The 16,376-nt window shown below is 34.1% G+C and overlaps 1 pseudogene across 1 annotated transcript; it reads right to left on the reverse strand.

The window, feature by feature from the left end:
• Window positions 1–1,907: 1,907 nt before the first annotated feature.
• Window positions 1,908–7,689, reverse strand: LOC145129587 (TMV resistance protein N-like; annotated as a pseudogene). Its single transcript, XR_013717555.1, has 6 exons — window positions 7,523–7,689; window positions 5,729–6,318; window positions 4,245–5,352; window positions 3,927–4,151; window positions 2,260–2,877; window positions 1,908–2,158 (listed from the first exon to the last, which is right to left on the reverse strand). The product of XR_013717555.1 is annotated as a TMV resistance protein N-like (transcript).
• Window positions 7,690–16,376: the final 8,687 nt, after the last annotated feature.

Genomic DNA, 16,376 nt, shown 5'->3' on the forward strand with positions numbered 1-16,376 from the left:
CAACTCAGTCGTGGCTAATCCCACCACCGACTCATCCTCTGTCTCAACCGGTTTGGACACTCTACCAGATCCAGAGATACACCGAGGACCACTAACACTCTCCAAACTTTGCAAACTTCCAACAAGAGAGAATTTTCCAGTCTTAGTCTTCAAAACCCAACGGCTCTTTGTAACTGTACCCGGGACACACCCCGTGCTCCCACTGTCACAGAATCCCCTAAATGGTTTAGAATTTCCGACTCGTTCAGCTAACATCCCCTTGGCTCCAGAATTCATGTTTGCAAAATGAACTCTCTTAGCAGTAGATTTAGCGAACCAGATTTTGTTTTGCTTAATCGGGATGGTCATACTTCCCTCAGCAGGTACCTCAACCATATACAATGACCCACGCTTCAAACCTTGAGCAATCACCGAATTACCATTGACCACCATCCATTTACCACCACCAAACCTTACTTCCAGTCCTTGTTTATCCAGCTGACCAACAGAAATCAATTTTTTCTTCAGCTCCGGAATAACCCTGACATTCTTCAGGCTCCATGTAGTTCCTAATGAAGTAACTAGATCAATATCTCCCATGCCCGTTACTTGAAGCATCTCGTCATTTGCCAATCGTACCTTCCCAAAATCTCCTTCTTTTAGATTCACCATCGTTTCCCCGTTGTCCATAGCGTGAAACGAAGCCCCTGAATCCATGACCCAAGAGTCCACAGAACTTTCCATACTGAGTAACAATGCATCATCCCCAGAAAAATTCTCAACATCAGCAATGTTCAATTCTTTCTTTGGACATTGACTCTTAACATGTCCCACTTCTTGACAGTTCCAACATTTCACATTCTTCAAAGTTCTAGAAGAACTTTTTCCCCGACTCCCACTGCTCCCACTATTCCTGCTATTCCCTCTACCTCTTCCGACATTTAATAAATCAGAAGAGGAAGATTCACCTTGATTCTTGCGTCTGATATCCTAGCCTAGAACCAAATCTCTAACCCCTTCAAAAGTCATACCACTGGTCCCCACGGAACTTGTAACAGCAGTAACTGTTCCGGACCAGCTATCAGGTAGAGAAGCTAGTAGCAGCGAAGCTTGAGTCTCATTATCAAATTTAATTCCCACAGATGATAATCTGGACAGAATTGAATTTAGATTGTTAATGTGAACCGTAACTGAGCCTTCCTCATTCATCCTTGTAGTGAACAGCTCCTTCATCAAGAACACCTTGTTAGCCGCCGATGGTTTCTCATACATATTTGACAGAGCCTCCATCATACCACGCGCCGTGGTTTCATTCATGATGTTGAAAGCAACGCTCTTCGTCAACGACAATGTAATAACCGCCTTGGCTTTCTTGTCCTTTGAGTTCCACGCATCTTCAGCAGCTTTTTCCATTTTCTCCGGTTTGTCTCCGAGTACCACGTCCAAGTCTTTCTGACATAGCAATGCTTCTAATTGCATTTTCCACCAGCTAAAATCAGAACCATTGAACCTTTCGATTATAACCTTGTCTTCAGCCATTACGGCAAACAAAAAAAAAAAAATTAGGTACACTCGTGTGTGACAGAAAAAACGATCGTACCCTCCAAAATCTCGCTAACCAGACTCTGATACCAATTGTTAGGAATTGAGACAGGGTACACGCAGCGGAAACACTATCACACACTCACAAACGAAACGAGAAAATAAAGCAATAAAGAACACAAGGATTTTACGTGGTTCGGATTCGGTGTAAATCCTACGTCCACGGGCTGCAACTAGAGAATTTTATTAAAACTCACAAGATTACAATTGGCTTGACACTCTACACTTGATGTTCTCTCAAGTTTTTGCACACAAAATATGCAAAACATACATGCATATATATAGGTATATTTGTGAGCCGCAATATGCACAAGATTGCCGCATAGTTTGAAAAAATAATTCTCATGCATGTGTTTGACAATTTTTTCCACCGTCCAATTATTTGCCGTCCAAAACTTTGACAGTCCAACAAATGAATTCAAAAGGTGTGCTCCATAATTGCATCGTCCATTTCATATTCAATTGTTTAATATTTCCAAGTTTCATTTATGGCCCTTGAACTTTTAGGAACTTGTCAATTTGTTCAAGACTCCATAAATCTTAACACGAAACTGATAAAGTAAGCTTTGGCGTTTCCCTGCCACAATACAAACACAATCGTTATGATTCACCTGTATTCTTCTTATGTATGCACACACACACACACACACGCACAGAATGAAAAATAAAAAGCCAAACCTGGAGCATGCAGTTTAGTAAAATGTCACCACCAAGTGGACCAAGTTTGTTCTTCCCAAGAAGTGAGAGTTTCCACAACCATCTACAGTTTGAAATATCTCCAAAGCTTTCAAGTGACCAACACTCATCCGCTATAACAACAGCTATACTTGATGGTAGCTCCAACAATTGTACAAGGAGTATGCAGTGTGACACATTGAGCCATTTGAGCCGACGAAGTCGCAAGAGACTAAAATTCAATTGTACAAATTTATTTGTTGCTAGATTGAGTTCTTTCAAGTTGGGTAACTCCCAACCAGCAGCAGATCTGATGTCTCCATCTGCTAATTCACAAAAGCTGAGATTCAGCTTTCTTAAGCATCCACTCAAAAACCATCCTTCTGTGTGCTTCACGGTGTTAGGTAGAAAATTATAAAATGAACCGCAGTTTGAGAATACAAGAGTCTTGAGTTTCTTCGACCGGATAATGGATGGAAAAATCTGAAGATTGTCACAATTTCGTATCTCTACACAAACAAGCTTTTCCAAAAGTCCAAATGTTGGATGTATCTCTTCCAACAACCGAGATCCAACAACTATGAATCTTTCAAGGTTCGGAATCCCGTAAAAATCTGGTGTCTTCATCAGTTTCATCAAGTAATAAAGTTTGATCATTCTCAAGTTTGGTAGAAACTATATACACAAGTGCACATAAGACAAAAGTCTGCCAAGAGTTCATAGAAAATGGGTATATATACATTCATTTCCAAAAAAAAAAAATGATGAACCATGTATTTCATAATGTTTGTAAACATGGTTGGTTAAAAAAGATTATATATATATATATATATATATATATATATATATATATATATATATATATAGGGTTAGGTTCATGTGAGACGGCCTAATTTTGTAAGACCGTGAGACGCATTTTTTTATTTTTTTTATTTTTTTTTATTTTTTTTTAGTTAATTCAAGTTCCGAAAATAATATTTAAAAAAAGAATTTTTGGATTTTTCCATTTATTTTGCATTTTAAAATTATTTTTTAGAATATGTACAGTGTAATATTCTATTAGAATATTTCACGTATTTTTCAAAAAAAATGGGATTTTTTTTTATTTTTTTTTTAGTTAATTCAAGTTCCGAAAATAATATTTAAAAAAAGAATTTTTAGATTTTTCCATTTATTTTGCATTTTAAAATTATTTTTTAGAATATGTCAGTGTAATATTCTATTAGAATATTTCACGTATTTTTCAAAAAAAATGGGATTTTTTTTTATTTTTTTTTTTATTTTTTTTAGTTAATTCAAGTTCCGAAAATAATATTTAAAAAAAGAATTTTTGGATTTTTCCATTTATTCTGCATTTTAAAATTATTTTTAGATTTGGTCTCACGGTCTCACAAAATTAGAATGGTCTCAAATGAACCTGAACCTATATATATATATATATATATATATATATATATATATATATATATATATATATATATATATATATATATATAAAACCACGTATTACTTAAAAAAATTGATGGCCAGAAACCATCACAATTGAAAAGAAAATTTGACTTCATGAAAGTAATCATTTTTTTATGATAACAAATTTGTCATACAAAATCGGTACCTTACAAAATGTTAATTATATACTTTGCTTTCATCCATTAAACAATAAGAATTACCTTGTAACCCTCCCAAAGTTGTTTTGCATTGAGAAACCTCAATGTTAGACAACAAAGCTCCCTTGGTGGAAAATTTTCTGGCAATATAACCAATTCAGCTTCTGCCAGATGAAATCTCAAATCAATCCACCGAAGTTTCTTCATGTTTGCAACGACCTGAAGTACTCGTTGTGGTTCATCAGCCATAGGAGACTCAACATATATAGCTTCAATCTTGTCAAGATTCTGGGATAGAGGAACAAAATGGCGTAGGGTTGAGTTAAAAGTATTTCTTTACACATATTTATGTCATGAAAACTAAGCTAGTTTAACCATTACCATCGTTGCATCCATAGCACATATTTGTAGAACATCCTCCTTCCAAACTCTGCTATGCTTTTCAGGATTCTTGGGGTGTTCACCTGTAACAATGTAGTGTGCCATTTCTTGTACCATATCATGCATATCAAACCTTCCATTTTCTGTAATAGTTATGAGAGTGTTTTGCACCAACACCTTTATGCCTATAACAGGATGATAACCACAAGCATCAAGTATCATCATAATCTTTTCATCTTTATAATCATGCCCTCTGAAGAAACATGCAATATCAAGGAACAACTGTTTCTCCACAGTCTTGAGTCCATCAAAGCTGATTTTTAGCTTTTCCAAGATATTAGCATCTGGAATTTCTTTCAATCTATCCAAGGCACTCCTCCACTCATTCATCTCTTAGTCACATAGAAAACGACTGAGAATTCTAAGGGCTAATGGGAGCCCACCAGCATAAGCAACCACGTCTTTTGAAAGAAGCTTGTAATCTTCTATAGGTTTGTGACCACAAGGTGCATGCTTGCAAAAGAGCTTCATAGCCTCATCATTGTTTAACAAGCTAATATTGTGTATCACATCTACTTTGTGTCCAGTTAATACATGCTCATCTCTAGTTGTGATTAGTATTCGGCTTCCTTCACCAAACCAATCACGTGATCCATCTAACTGTTCTAGGTGCTCAAGGTTGTCGACATCATCAAGAACAATCAACACCTTTCGATGGTGTAACCTATCCTTTATCATGTGCCTTCCTTCTTCAACTCTCCCTACATTCAGTTGCTTCTGTTTCAAAACAGTACAAAGAATTTGTTCTTGCAATCTTTCCAAACCGTTTTGATTACTTGATTCTTCCCGAATATTTTTTAGAAAGCAGCAACCATCAAACTTGCTGGAGATTTCATCATAAACAGAAGAGGCAAGAGTTGTCTTACCACCACCCCCAACCCCCCATATTCCAATCATCCTCTTACCACCAAACTCAATTTGTAATTTTGGCATAAAATGTTCCATCCGAGCCTCTACTCCAACCAGATTGTCATCCCCGCTTGAAGTTATTGGCTGCAACCTTTGTGAAATTGTGTCAACAATTTCTTTAATGCACTTAGACTCATGCCTGCAAATTGAATATATAAGGATCATTAACACACGCTCACATTGACAAATAGCCTTATCATAAACTTCTACCCTAGAGAATTCTACCATGTGAGTTCTTAGCATATGTTAATCTCCCGCAGTAGTGATTATTATCCGGGTTTTGTCAAGTGATCTAGTTAAAGCCTATGAAAGCCTAAAATATAGACATTGTTATTAGATGATTGCATAGCACAAGTATAACTAATTTCATCATTGTACATGACTAGTGTTCTCTAAAAACATGTATTTTATCATCATGAATTTAGCATCATATCTTAAACATAAAAAGTGTAAATGTCTTGTAGTAGAGCACATATCTTACGCATAAAAGGTGCAAAAACAAAGAAGAAAATTACCCGTTGGCAACATACTCGGTTTCCCATCCAGAAATGTTACTTGCATCCACAAGTGCTTTTCTCCATGATTCAACCTTGGTCTTGTTCTTCAACTCATGTTTCACAAATGCTTCCCCATATTTGTGTTTTTGTTTTCGAACTTCGGAAGGATCAACGTCATAAAATATGGGCATCACGATTTGTCCTCGTGTATCCTTGCATTTAATGATATGTACAAGTTCATCTAAGCACCATGAAGAATCTGCGTAGTTTTTAGAAAATATGATGATGGCTATCTGTGATTCTTCGATAGCCGTCACAAGAGATGGACCAATTGATTCGCCCCAGGGAAGTGTTTCATCGTCTTTGTAAGTAAAGATCCCTTGTTGTTCAAGAGCTGTGTAGAGATGATCCACAAACGTCTTACGAGTATCTTCTCCTCTAAAACTAAGAAAAACATGGTACTTCCACACCTCAGAAGAAAAGGTCACATCGGAAGGAGAAGATGAAGAAGATGCCATCGACATGTTGATTTGTTGAGATAGAATGTATGTGGTTTGAGCACCCTAATGAAATAAAATATATAGGGAGATGCGAGTCTCCGTTACAACCTGTTATCATGTAGAAAAACCTTGTCAGAACTCATAATTGAAGTATCTCTCTCCCTCCCCTCTCTCTCCACAAGAGAGAACAGATTTACCCTTCAAGATTTCTTCACTAAGCACTATATTTTACAACTTTACAATCATATTATGTACAAAAAACAATCGCACAAACTGAAAGCCCCCTAAGAATATTACAATTATTAAAATATCTTTAACTTGGATTCCTTACATCAAACATTCAACTCCTTATGTTCCATCACTTAGACTTGTCCCACACAAAAACAGCCTCTCCCTCTTAATACACTTACAAGCATAAAGAATTTATTAAGATCTTCTTATTACCTTTAATATGGCTGTTCATAACTTCTAACATACCAGGGATACAGGTTCCCATTGCACAAATGGATTTAACTATCATTCCCTCAATAATATGAGACTTTAACTTTCTCATCACCCATATGTAAACATTAATCAACTATCCACATACTTGAAATTACTCTCAGCATTCACATATTAACACTATCTTTTTCATTGACAGAACCCACATAATGTATCATAATTCCTCTTTTCTTTTATATGCCCTTTAACCGTATGATTCATCAGCTATTTATGTGGTTATGCCACCACTATAATCCAGCACCTTTGATAAACACTTTCCCTAACCACATCCATAATGAAATTTATCACATAGCTTTATACAACTCGTCACCATCATTATTCTCAACTAATGATGCATAAAGTTTCAAGTTAGAATCCCATACCATTCATCATATGTTAATAATAATCTATCTTGTGTCAATGCTATAGGTGATAATTATGTTTTAGGTGGGCCTCTGTTTACACCAAACCAGCTTTTCCAATCACTACCCGGACTCATTTAAATTAATGTCTCCATCCCCCTGTTCGATTTTCTTTTTGTATCCACAGCACATATGCACATCATTAGACTCATTTCCCTCTAATTACATTAGTTTATAACACATACAACAACATATTAACTTCAAAAAGTGATTAAGTTACTATAATAATTCAAAAACTTCACAACTTTGACTAAATTAGGTCAAAATACGTTTCTGACATTCCATATCGACATTAATTCTCTTAACTTATTGATAAAATTTACTCAATAACTTTATAAATCTTCATTAATACTTCAATTTTAATTATTGATAACTTATACTATATCAATTTATCATTTTCAGGAACATACCTCAAATTTCCAGCAGCACCCAACTTAAGCAGAGTCCATTTTGCGATCAAGTTACTTTTGCAAGATTATACTTCAATTTCGTCGTTAATTTCTACTTTCAACTTGGATCGATTTGAGTAGATGGGTACTTTCCTCTTTCTATCTATCTGCCAAGTGTCAACCAGGGTGTGAAGATAATGAGGAAGTAATTTATAGATCGTTTATATATTTCCTCAGGTATTGGCGTTTCAACATTAGCCACCACACTTCTATATTTTACATTCTAACCTCCAAAATGAAAAAACTTAATAACATTTCTCAGAATTATATTTAATCATTTTTGTTAATTTGACAAATAATTTATACTTATATTTTTATACCCCCAAAATGTATTATCTAACTTCAATGGCAAAAAGCAGTATTACAAACTATTATGGCCATCTTTGCATAACTTTCTATTCTAAAATCATCAGAATTGTTAATTTTTATAATTTCGTTCAAAATAGTCGGTAACTTTAGATTTACTGGTTGTAAATCATATGCAGCTTAATCATTTATAGAAAGAAAAAAAACACAAGCTATCATGAACTTCTTATTATTTATTTATTTATTTATTGCATTTGATGGCTTGATGCAAAACGAAAACAACAAACAATTATTCAAAAAAGATAATAATTATTGATTCCAAGATGTTAGTGAAAGACAAAATTCCTTTATATAAAAGGAGCTAAATTTGCAGGAATTACCAAACTTTAGAAAATTAAAATTGACAAGAAAATCCTTTAAGTGTGCTCCTCAATAAATGCAGGAAATTCATAAAGTAAGGAAAAAAATATATTTTGTTATTAAAACATAATAAAACAAAAATAGAAAATACATAAAATTTGGAGGAAACCGGAATATGGATGCTTAGATGTGGATTTTGGAGATTAAACATGTAACTTACTATAAATAAAAAATATACTACAAAATATGAGTAAAGTACAAGAATATTCTCTATTGTGTTGGATAATATGCATGTTTGGTCCCTAACTTTTTTATTTAACTCAGACCAGTATTATATTTTTTTTTCATTCCAGTTGACCAAATTTATAGGAGTTTCTTCGGCAAATAACTAAAATTTAGGGTTACTTTGAAAAAAATGACCATAAAAATGAGGATTTTGGAAAATGACTAAAGGTTCCGCAGAGAGGGTTCTGCGGAACCATAAACACCTCTGCGGATCTTGGTTTTTTTAATTTTTTTTTTTCGTTTTTTCGTTTTTTTTTATTTTTGTTTTCGTTTATTAATATTATTATTTTTTTAATCACATAAGGTATTATGTGATTATTATGTAAAAAAAATTTGTTTTTGCTTTTCCTTTTTCTTATTTAATACCCGTTTAAAAAAGTTGTGTGTTTAATAAAAATTATACAAATATTCCATATTTTTTTATATAATTACACACATCAGTATTCTGAATAATAAACATACTTTAAGTAGGTTACAAAACATACTTTAGAAAACATAAACATACAACCTTCATAATAAACATACTTTGAAATAAACTTCATTCATTCAAATCGAACCACAGAAACTTTGATCTGTGGTTTAAATCTTCCTCCTAACATTGACCATGCAATGTTATTACAAATGGTTAGAATTAAGGCAAGTGTGCTAAATAGTCATATATGTTTGTCTTTTAAACACCCGGAGTTAGGGTATGTCATGGAGCTTGGAGATAAAACTGATGTATTTCAATTGAGACATGTAATGTTTGAATCAAAGAAGACGGTGCATTTGTATTTAACGGTGGTAGGTGAAGAAGCTGAAGAACAAGCAGTGGTTAACAACCAGTTTAATCCAGCAAAAACTAATAGAGGTCGTAGAGAAAGCCAATGTGATGGAAACCGTTCAAGGGGAAGAAGAAATGAAGTGCCAGTGGGTTATGAAAAAAAGTTTCGGTTACTGATAAATTTGTATCTGATAATGATACTTTTGTATCAGATAATGATAAAGAAGCAAAAGTGGGCATGACTGAATTACAACGTCAAAATTTGTCGAGTTTGGAGAAGTTCCTGAAATTGATGATCGAAGATGTGAGGAAAAATCAAATGAAGGGTGGTCGGATGATGAGTACACACAACAAAAAACTGCTTTTAATCCATGATATTGTATTCCTTCTATTCCTGATTTGTCCAGAACCTATTCTCGAACATGGACCATTTCACAGTTTAGGTCCGAATGATAAATTATTTGTCAATCAAACCCATAACACCAAAAATGAGCTAGCATTTGCAGTTAAATTCAAATCCGTTAGAGAAAAGTTTCAGATAAAGGTTGAAAAATCTTCAAAATCTCGGTACCAGGTTGTTTGTATGCAAGAAAACTGTCATTGGCGTTTATACGCATCTCTCATTAAAGGAACATAAATGTTTGAAATTAAGACGTTTAATGACGAGCATACATGTTCTTCATTGCTTATACACCCAAATCATAGGCAAGCAAATAGCGAAGTTGTGGGAACCATAATACATGACATTATGGGTCAAGGAAGTTTGAGAGTTTGGAAGCCTAATGATATAATTAGAGATATGAATGTTTTGCTACAAATAAATATGAGTTATTCACAAGCGTGGCATGCTAGAGAATTTGCTTTGGGATTGATGATGGGGACCCCCGAAGAAAGTTTCTCCAAACTACTAGTTTATTTTCACAATCTGAATAAACATAATCCTGGTACTGTGGCGTACATAAAAACTGATTCGGAGGATCGTTTTGAGTATTGCTTTTTCGTTATTGGATGGGCGATAATATATTTTTAAATATATTTGTTATTTTCGTAAATTTTTATAAACAAATTATATTGTTGATATATTAATGGTTTTTATATTGTTGTTGTTGGATTAGGTGTCTAAGCCCATAACTATATTTGGTATGTACTTGACCCGATTGTAGCATGGTCCTTTTGGGTTGCCTTCACCAAAGCAACTTGACTGGATGAATATTAGAGAAAGAGGTTTATCATGGTTTATTAATATATTAAAAGAGAAATCATATTGTTTAATTAATATTGGTCAAGAATTAATTTAGAATTAATTTTGTGGTCAAAAGAGATTAATTAAATCAAGGGGACTGATATTGTAATTATAAGATAATTGCAAAATGGGCTGAGGATCCCTAAGGATAGGGGTGGACGAAATCTTATGGATAGCCCATAAGGATTTCGTCCATGATAAGGATTCTGGAAGGATCTAGTGGGCTGCTTAGGGCTTAAGCAACTGGATTAGGTCTTTGACTGAAACCCTAATTCCTCACCTATATAAAGACCCGTTTGGCTTCATATTTTCGGCTACACTGAACCCTAAGGATTACTAGAGCCGATTTTTTCACTCATCCTCTCTCTCTTACATTCTCCAATTGCTTTGGTGTTTGTTATCTATCAGAGGCATCACATTTGAGGTGCTAGGTTCTCAAAGGCTCAAGATCATCAAGCTACAATCAAAGGTAATATCCTAACTCTTCATCAGATGTAGATTTCGATTTTATTGTATTCTAGATTAGGGTTTGCAAGCTTTGGATGATTATTGCATGTACAATTAGAAAAACTAGGTCCAAAGCTTTAGGGTTTGCATGTGCACCATAGGATTGTTGTAATGCTCAAAACCCATCAGTGGTATCAGAGCCTAGGTTGTTTATCTATTGTATTTAATGATATGTTCAATTGTTCAAAGCTGAAAATCTCGAAAATCTGCTTCTGTAGTAAGGACTCGACGAGTTCTCGGGTCTGTTGGCTGATTTCTCGGGATTTTGACTAAAATTGGGTTAGGATAATTACCATAAACGTTTTTAACTGATAAAATTCGAATTTTATGATATGGTATTGATTATCCTCATCCAATTAAAGGATAATTGTCAAATTTAAGATAATTACTTGTTTTATATGATAAAATTAATTGTTTGTATTTTTTATTTGAATTATATTGTCTTGAAAATAGATTAAGTCAACTTATGTGATAAATATTAATTATATGATTATTTAATTATTTTTCAAATTTGATCTAAAAGTGAAAGACCCTAACTTTCATACTAAAGACATTATTATCATTCCAAAACATGCTACATGCATATTCATAAATAATATTTTACATTGATAATTTGATTACAAAGGACTGGATACAAACCGACTAAGTTTTAGTATATTACATAACTACCCAGGATATTATAATTTTTGTACAAACATAAACCCAAATTCAAAAGTAACAGTATAAACTATTCTAAATCTTCCAACAGTATATGACTATATTGGATGCTTATTTCCTGCAAATGTTAAACATTGAGAGAGGTAAGCGGTGACGCTTAGTGAGTTCAATAATTGATACAATATAACGTTATGTCATATATATACTTCAATATGGCAGAAGCAAAGAGGAACAAGGAACAACAAAGGCATATGTGAATCATGTAACAAGCTTTCCATATCAATCAATGATTTGATTCAAATATATACAATCAATGAGACATAACAATTTCCATACTTGATATACATCAATAAAGCTTCGGCCCAAATGGCACAGAAGACATACACTTTCTGATTAAACATTTTGGTAGATTTCAGGCTTTCAGCCATGTCTAACCTTCTGCCAAAGCCATAGAATAGAAGTCATTCTCTTACTAGACATGCTCTACATGGCCAGAGGCTACATACCAGTACCACCGTGAATCTAAGTCATTTCACTGATCACATGGTCAAAGGTATAGCTTTGCTATCATAAATAGCGGAAATAATAACAACGGAAAAGCACATAGCACATATAACACATAACATACAATTGTTCCTATATATTGAACTCACCGTGAAATAACTGGGGATTAATTTGGGCAGCACTTCGACTCTAAATATGACTTTCTGCGATGAAACTGAGGATTTTAGTTGAAAACCGGCCTTACACGGGCAGAGTTTCGACTTGAAAATATAATTTTCTCGGGAACTTCGGAGCGTCGGGACTTGCTTCGGGTGTCGGGGATGATACCTGGACTTCGGAGGGTGTTAGAAGGGCTTGAGAGAGGCTAGAGAGTGAATGAGAGTGAGAATTTGTAACATAAACCCGGAGGGCTCGATTTCTATTTATAGGCTGAAAAATCGACTCTCACGTCGTGAACCATGTACGTTCACGTCGTGACTTTGATCCTGGTCATCCCCTAGGCTTGCCGTGTGTCTTCTAGGCTCGAAACGCATCGTTCACTGAGTTCACGTCGTGAACACTATGTTCACGTCGTGAATGCAGTCAAATTCTCGAAGTTTGTGCTTCGAACTTCAAAAATCCATATCTTTTGCATACGAACTCCGTTTTTGACGTTCTTTATATCCACGCGTAGGTGAGATTATGCTCTACATCTTTCATTTAGACTCCGTCGGCTAATTTTGACTTTATTTTTAATATTATATCAATATTATATTTTTAACGAGCTGAAACAGGAAAAGTCCGTTAAAATTTCATAACTTCTTCATCTGACGTCCGTTTTCGTCTGTCTTTTTACCGTTGTACTACTATTAACGAGACCTTTGATTCTCGTTTAGGTTGTGTCGCCTAAAAATCAGTCGATCTTTATTTCGAGTTTTAGCTGTCTACTGCTATACCGAAACTTAGAAAAATCATAGCTTCCTTATACGAAGTCAGATTTAGACGTTCTTTTTATGAAAGTTCTTGGTTTAACGAATACTAAGACTTTCATTTAGATTACTAAGGCTAAAAAGTAATTTATCGAAAACTCACTTTTTACGTCATACGGCGTCGTGCCGGTTCTGTCGCGAAACTTCAATAAGTCATAACTTCTTCGTTATAACTCAGATTTCGATGAGGTTTTCGCCTAAATGTTTCTAACGAGATTATTTACAACTTTCAATGATAAAATTTTACTTATTTCAAATTTTATATTTTCGTTAAATTTCAATATTTGACATTAGATTGGAATCTCATAAGACTTCCAATATTTTCCAAGTGATTCTAAACATAGTTTTACTTCATTTCTAGTAAAAACTATCTGTTAGAACTTAACGCTCAAATTCATATAATATTTCTTAATATTATTCACTTTTTTAAAATTACATAACATGATAACTGAACGTGTATGTTACAAAAAGATATTTTGAAAAGTTTCAAAATTTGCCCTCAAGTTTTGGAATTTAAATTTTAATTAAAAGTTTAATTTTAAAATATTTAAATTCTAAACCCTAGAGTTTTAAAAGTTTAAAATTCAACCCTTATACTGTTATAGTATTAAAAGATTAATAATTATATATATGTATAAGACGAGCCAATCTTACCGTTAGTAGGCGTCATTCACGAAGCTGGTCTATAAGGGGTGTTTAAGAAAGCAACCTGTAAAATGACCGCCATTAGGTATCCACGCTTACCCACCGCACTCTTGACTAGTGGAGGGTCGTTAGCCGAACGTGTAGGATAGGACAACTAATTCCTCATTAATAAGTAAAATGATTAATATAAAGTAACTAAATGTTTTTTTTAAATTCTCAATCTTAGTTACTTTAGGAAAAATGTGAAAATGTATGTTATTCCATGAAATTGCACTTTGCACCTTGTCAAGTCGTTAGTGGAGCGTGTGTGGTTAACCGACACACTAATTTGGGACTAGCAAAGGTGGCAAAGGGTGGCTCGATGTTTATCATAGATTGATGGAGCGTGTGTGGTTAACCGTGTGACATCCCCATTTTCACGGCCAGAAAAGACCGATTTTGTTTATGCTCTATAAAAATCAGAGTACCTCTTTAATAAAAATGTTGCGGAATTTGTTCCCAGTAAAACATGATAAATACGTTATCAAGGCATTTCCGAAGAAAAGTATATTTATTCATTTTAAAACATTTGGGATGCCATCGTCAATACAGAAACATAAGCATAAACAGAACATACATTTATTATCACTAGTGATTTATATCTCCTTAATCTCTTAGTGTAATGTGACTTCATATCAACACCTGTGATATAAATAAACTGAGTGGGTCAGGTTGGGAAACCTGGTAGGTACATAGGGTTTTCAACCCACAATAATATAATTATTATGTTTAATCTTCAAACAATTAATCAACCCAATTACCCATCCTCATTATCTTCTTTACTATTAAGGATCTACCCTAAAAATCAATTATTCCTCGTTCATTTATTCCTAAGGATTATCCTAAGGAATTGACACGAAGTCCATCGTCACCGGGTTTAGGCACTAAGTCTGCATAGTCGCCAGGGTTTATACAACAGGCACTAAGTCCGCATAGTCGCCAGGGTTTAGGTACTAAGTCTGCATAGTCACCAGGGTTTAGGCATCAAGTCTGCATGATCGCCAAGGTTTAGGCACTAAGTCTGCATAGTCGCCAAGGTTTAGAGTACACCGGGTGAACACATCGTTCACAACACCTACATGTTGCGAGCCTGCTAGTGTTCCACTGGACTGTCTAGAATAGTCTGTGGTTGTCATCCATACTCTGCTAGATGACGGGTCCATCATTTGGGTAAAAGGCTTCTCTCATTGTTCACCTCTCACCCTTATCTCATGGTCTATATCACCTCTCATCTCATCATCCGACTCATATTTCATCTACCCATGTTTTACCCAACATATTTTGTAGATATAAAATACATATACAGTTAATTTCATTTGAAGCATGTATAAAATCGTTCATCCAGCATAGACAGCAAGTATTCAGATAATATGCACTCACAACACGTAATTTATATTAAATACTTAATATCTATGTGTAAGATGAAAGTAACTATGAACTCACAACACGTAATTTATATTAAATACTTAATATCTATGTGTAAGATGAAAGTAACTATGAACTCACAACACGTAATTTATATTAAATACTTCATATCTATGTGTAAGATGAAAGTAACTATGCACTCACCTGATAAGGTGGTGACTCGGTACTCGGACAACGCTTCGTTTACTTTAAAATAATTTCCTTCGACGAAACCTAGTATTATTACCACTAGATTTTAGTCTAATATTTACCGTGACTAATTATTAGTCTTATTATTATTATTATTATTATTATTATTATTATTACTATTATTATTATTATATAAGCGTTTAAACAATACTTTCCAACCACTAAGTACAGACAGGGGCCATACATAAAACACCGGAGGGCAGAACCATTTTGGCATATAACTTCTGAAATCCAACAACCCTATGCGGCCCTTTAAACCAGATTCCCCGTACCGCGAGTAGTTAAAAAGATATTATAACGACAATTATATAAGTCATAATAATAGCTCAAATATTTATTATAAGTTCATAATAACAATACTAATTTTAAATATAAGCTATATTAAAATAGGTAAGCATAACTTACTTACAAGGGAGTTTTAGATAGGAGTCGGGCTCTGCAGGGGCAGAACTTCGTCGCTGAATCTTTCTAAGAAAGATTCGTGCAGCGCTTCAGCGCTCACCTTATTATACTAAAACTACAGAAAGATAAGTCGAATCACGAGGGACCGAAATGCTCGGGGGATAAGAAGAGAAAGACTATTGAATCAAGAGAATGGTGTAAGAAATATGAGAGCCCAAGCCTCTTATTTATAGTAATTGAATTTACAAAAACTACCCTCCATAATTACTTAATGACCTTATAGTTATATAAACGACTAAACACCCATTCATAATACTATTTTAAATAGATTTAACGATATTTGTACTAAAATAATGTCGAAAGTACTCAACACTAGTCTTATAATAACCGCATCGTCGATACCTTTCTAATGATATATACATTTGTATATATATGTGTACGTATATACGATTTATACTTTATTTTAATACGTAAATATACTATTATAATTTATAACTCGTTCATACGAACTCCATTTTTGAC

This window comes from Lactuca virosa, chromosome 8 (assembly GCF_052849685.1).
Source record: "Lactuca virosa cultivar CGN04683 chromosome 8, Lactuca_virosa_CGN04683_v6, whole genome shotgun sequence".
Lineage (NCBI taxonomy): Eukaryota > Viridiplantae > Streptophyta > Magnoliopsida > Asterales > Asteraceae > Lactuca > Lactuca virosa.